Source organism: Cebus imitator, unplaced genomic scaffold (assembly GCF_001604975.1).
Source record: "Cebus imitator isolate Cc_AM_T3 unplaced genomic scaffold, Cebus_imitator-1.0 Scaffold277, whole genome shotgun sequence".
NCBI classification, from domain to species: Eukaryota; Metazoa; Chordata; class Mammalia; order Primates; family Cebidae; genus Cebus; species Cebus imitator.
In genome coordinates this window covers 246,396-250,841 of record NW_016107592.1, presented here as the reverse complement: position 1 = coordinate 250,841, position 4,446 = coordinate 246,396, and the positions used below count along the sequence as shown (strand labels likewise).

Below are 4,446 nucleotides of genomic sequence, written 5' to 3'. Positions count from 1 at the left end.
TCTTATTTCCTTGAGCAGTGGTTTGTAGTTCCCCTTGAAGAGGTCCTTTCCATCCTTTGTTAGTTGTATTCCTAGGTATTTTATTCTCTTTGTGGCAATTGTGAATGGCAGTTTGTTCTTGATTTGGCTCTCTTTAAGTCTGTTATTGGTGCATAGGAATGCTTGTGATTTCTGCACATTGATTTTGTATCCTGAGACTTTGCTGAAGTTGCTTATCCGTTTTAGGAGATTTTGGGCAGAGACAATGGGGTCTTCTAAATATACAGTCATGTCATCTGCAAATAGAGACAATTTTACTTCCTCCTTTCCTAATTGAATACCCTTTATTTCTTTTTCTTGCCTGATTGCTCTGGCTAGAATGTCCAATACTATATTGAATAGCAGTGGTGAGAGAGGGCATCCTTGTCTAGTGCCAGATTTCAAAGGGAATGCTTCCAGCTTTTGCCCATTCCATATGATATTGGCTGTGGGTTTGTCATAAATATCTTTTATTATTTTGAGATACATTCTGTTGATACCTAGTTTATTGAGAGTTTTCAGCATAAAGGGCTATGAATTTTGTCAAAGGCCTTTTCTGCATCTGTTGAAATCAACATGTGGTTTTTGCCTTTGGTTCTGTTTATGTGGTGGATTACGTTTATAGACTTGCGTATGTTGAACCAGCCTTGCATCCCCAGGATGAAGCCTACTTGATCGTGATGGATAAGATTTTTGATGTGCTGTTGGCAGTCAGTTTGCCACTATTTTATTGAAGATGTTTGCATCTATGTTCATCATGGATATTGGCCTGAAGTTTTCTTTTTTTGTTGAGTCTCTGCTGGGTTTTGGTATCAGGATGATGTTGGTCTCGTAAATTTGAGAAGGATTCCCTCTTTTTGGATTGTTTGGAATAGTTTCAGAGGGAGCAGTACCAGCTCCTCTTTGTATGTCTGGTAGAATTCGGCTGTGAACCTATCTGAACCTGGGCTTTTTTTAGTTGGTAGACTATTAATTGCTGCCTCAACTTCAGCCCTTGTTATTGGTCTATTGAGGGTTTTTCAACTTCATCCTGGTTGAGGCTTGGGAGGGTGTAAGTGTCCAGGAATTTATCCATTTCTTCCAGGTTTACTGGTTTATGTGCATAGAGTTGTTTCTAGTAATCTCTGATGGTAGTTTGTATCTCTGTGGAATCGGTGGTGATATCCCCTTGCTTGTTTTTTATTGCATCTATTTGATTCTTCTCTCTTTTCTTTTTTGTTAATCTGGTTGTCAGTCTGTCTGTTTTGTTGATCTTTTCAAAAAACCAGCTCCTGGATTTATTGATTTTTTTGAAGGGTTTTTTATGTCTCTATCTCCTTCAGTTCTGCTCTGATCTTAGTTATTTCTTGTCTTCTGCTAGCTTTTGAGTTTTTTTTATCTTGCTCCTCTAGCTCTTTCAATTTTGTTGATAGGGTGTCAATTTTAGATCTTTCCTTGTTTCTCATGTGGGCATTTATTGCTGTAAATTTTCCTCTAGACACTGCTTTAAAGGTGTCCCAGAGATTCTGGTACGTTGTTTCTTTGTTCTTGTTGGTTTTGAAAACATCTTTATTTCTGGTTCATTTCCTTGTTTATCCAGTCAACATTCAAGAGCCTGTTGTTCAGTTTCCATGAAGTTGTGCAGTTCTGAGTTAGTTTCTTAATCCTGAGTTCTAATTTGATGACACTGTGGTCTGAGAGACTGTTATGATTTCCGTTCTTTTGCATTTGCTGAGGAGGGATTTACTTTCAATTATGTGATCAGTTTCAGAGTAGGTGTGATGTGGTGCTGAGAAGAATATTTCTTGGAGGCTTTGTTCATGTCTTTTTACTCTTTTTTCTCTAAGCTTGCCTTCTCATTTTATTTCATTGAGTTGATCTTCAGTCTCAGATATCCTTCCTTCTGGTTGGTTGATTCATCTATTGAAACTTGTGTATGCTTCACAAAGTTGCCCTGTTGTGTTTTTCAGCTCCATCGGGTCATTTATATTCTTCTCTAAGCTGTTTATTTTTCTTAGCATTTTGTCAAACCTTTCTTCAAGGTTCTTAGTTTCTTTGCATTGGGTTAGAACATGTTCTGTTAGCTCAGAGAAGTTTGTTATTACCTACCTTCTGAAGCCTGTTTATGTCAATTCATCAAACTCATTCTCCATCCAACTTTGTTCCTTGCTGATGAGGAGTTGTGATGCTTTGGAGGAGAGGTGTTCTGGTTTTGGGTTCTCATCCTTTTTGCACTGGTTTCTTCCCATCTTTGTGGATTTATCTACCTGTGGTCTTTGTAGTTGGTGACTTTCAGATGGGGTCTCTGAGTGGACATCCTTTTTGTTGATGATAAAGTTATTTCTTTCTGTTTTTTAGTTTTCCTTCTAACAGGCTCCTCTGCTGTAGGACTGCTGGAGGTCCACTTCAGACCCTGCTTGCCTGGGGATCACCTGCAGCAGCTGCAGAATAGTAAGGGTTTCTGCCAGTTTCTTCTTCTGTTATCTTAGTCCCAGAAGGATACCCTCTGTCTCTTTGGATATACGGGGGTCAGGGAGCTGCTTGAGGAGACAGTCTGACCCTTATAGTAGCTCAGGTACTGAGCTGTGAGCTCCGTTGTTCTGTGCAGAGCTGCTAGACAGGTACATTTAAGTCTGCTGCAGTGGAACTCATAACCGCCTTTTTCTCCAGATGTTCTCTCCTGGGAAGGTGGGCCTTTATTTATAAGTTCCTGATGTGCTGCTGCCTTTTTTCAGAGATGCCCTTCCAAGCTCAGAGGTAGCCTACTCACAGTCTGCCTGCCAGCAGAGGTGTTGCTGAGCTGCTGTGGGCTCTGCCCAGCTGCTGTGTGAACTTCCTTGTGGTTTTGTTTATAGAGGTATAGAGGTATAGTTAGAACTGCCTCTGTAATGGTGATCAGCCTCCGTAATGGCAGACTGCCTCGGTAATGGTGGACAGCCCCCATAGTGGTGAACCGCCTCAGTAATGGCGGACGCCCTTCCTCCCACAGAGCTGGACCATCCCAGGTCCAGCTGTGCTTGCTCTGAAACTCTCAGTCCAAAGTGTTTCAGATAGCTGGTCTTTGTGGGGGTGGCACCCACAGAGCCAGATCACCTGGCTCCCTGTTTCAGCCCTTTTTTTTTTTTTTTTTCAGTTGAATGGGTGGCTCTGTCTCCCAGGCATTCCAGGCACCAGTTGAAACAGCTGGTGCCAGATTTGTGTGTGTTTTTGTGCAGAGACCCACTGCGCCGGCTGAAATAGCCGTGCTGGTGCTTTTCAGCCCGGAATCTCCTGGTCTGTGGGCAATAAAAAGTCGTTTGGAAATGCAGCGCTCACTCACCCTCTGCATTGTTCGCACCGGTAACTGCACTCCAGAGCTGTTCCTATCGGCCATCTTGGATCCGCCTTTGCTGTTTCATTATTTAAGAGTTAAAAAAAAGAAAAATGGTAACACAGAACAAGCCATTAAACAATGAAAAAAACACCAAGTTAGAGCAGAAAGGTTATGAAATCTTAGTATTAACTAATTAGCTTATAATCTATTTGTTCTCATAAAGCCTATTTACAGGGATATTTTCAAGAAAGTCTGTGATTCCAAGTTGTTGCCCCTTTTATTTATTTATTTTATTTTTAATTTTTTTATTTCAATAAGTTTTGAGGGGAATAGGTGGTGTTTGGTTACATGGATAAGTTCTTTAGTGGTGATTTCTGAAATTTTAGTGCACCCATCACCTGAGCAGCTGTACACTGTGCCCATTCTATAGTTTTTTATCCCTCACCCCCTTCCCACCCTACCTCCCAAGTCTGCAAAGTCCATTCTGCCATTCTTATGCCTTTGCATGCTCATAGCTTAGCTCTAACTTACAAGTAAGAACATATGAGTTTGTTTTTTTATTCCTGAGTTACTTCACTTAGAATAATGATCTCCAGTTCCATCCAGGTTGCTGTGAATGCCATTATTTCATTCCTTTTTATGGCTGAGTAGTATTCAATGGTGTGGGGGGGTGTGTGTGTGTGTGTGTGTGTGTGTGTATCAAATTTTGTTTACCCACTCATTGATTGATGGGCATTTGAGCTGGTTCCATATTTTTGCAATTCCAAATTGTGCTGCTATAAATATACGTGTGCCAAATATCTTTTTTGTATAATGACTTCTTTTCCTCTGGGTAGATACCCAGTAGTGGGATTGCTGGAGCAAATGGTAGATCTACTTTCAGTTCTTTAACGAATTTTTATACTGTTTTCCAGAGTGATTGTACTAGTTACATTCTCACCAGCAGCGTAAAAGTGTTCCCTTTTTACCACATCCATGCCAATATTTACTATTTTTTTATTTTTAAAATTATTACCATTCTTGCAGGAGTAAGGTGGTATTGCATTGTGGTTTTGATTTGCATTTCCCTGATCATTAGTGATGTTGAACATTTTTTCATATGTTTATTGGCCATTTATACATCTTTTTTTTTTTTT

General features: G+C 40.3%; 1 protein-coding gene across 3 annotated transcripts in view; it reads left to right on the top strand.

The window, feature by feature from the left end:
• Window positions 1-4,446, top strand: part of PPP2R3A (protein phosphatase 2 regulatory subunit B''alpha) — a 180,597-nt gene that overhangs the window by 64,186 nt on the left and 111,965 nt on the right. The window lies entirely within an intron of this gene.